Source organism: Octopus bimaculoides, chromosome 1 (genome assembly GCF_001194135.2).
Source record: "Octopus bimaculoides isolate UCB-OBI-ISO-001 chromosome 1, ASM119413v2, whole genome shotgun sequence".
Taxonomy (NCBI): Eukaryota; Metazoa; Mollusca; class Cephalopoda; order Octopoda; family Octopodidae; genus Octopus; species Octopus bimaculoides.
This window is the reverse complement of record NC_068981.1, coordinates 62,294,716-62,295,532: the sequence shown is the minus strand read 5'-3', so window position 1 is coordinate 62,295,532 and position 817 is coordinate 62,294,716.

Below are 817 nucleotides of genomic sequence, written 5' to 3'. Positions count from 1 at the left end.
TATATATATATATATATATATATATATATATATATATATTAGACACACACACACAAACACACACAGACACACATGCACACACACATATGTATATTAATATCCCCATATGCATATGTCGACACCTCACACACATGGACACATACCCATACACATCATACATACAGTCACACAGAGATGCACAGATATTTTTGTATACACAACGGTCTTGATAGTATGGAGCAGCTAATTAGTCCTGCATTAAAAGATGCAGTTACAAGATATTTATCAGATTTATCAGATTTTATAGTCTTCAAACACATTGCTATATTACAGAGCTTTTGCACACTTTTATCAATAATTCATTTTCCATATTAATAGATATATCAAATGTATCCTTATATATACATGAAACGTTAGGAAAGTGATTTTAGCATAATCTCCGCTTGCCGACTTTCTATATGCTAGAAATACTTCGTTAACGCATCTATTTGAAGATATATTCCTCTGCTCTTCGACAGGTGATATGCGCGTGGTCGAGTTTGACAACAGTGAAGAATTCTTTCGATGAGATTTCAAAACTTGCATTAATCTACTAACAATTTTTTTGCACGGATTTAATATTTGACCGATAAGATATATTCAACAATATTGTTTAGTCGTAGGTGAGTGCGTGTGTTAAGAAGTTTGTTTCCCAAGCACATGGTTCCGGGTGCAGTCCCCCTACGTAGCACCTTGGATATATTAAAGTCCAAGTGGATTTGGTAAGCCGAAAGAAATCCGTCCTATACACACACGCACATATCATATATATATATATATATATATATATATATATATA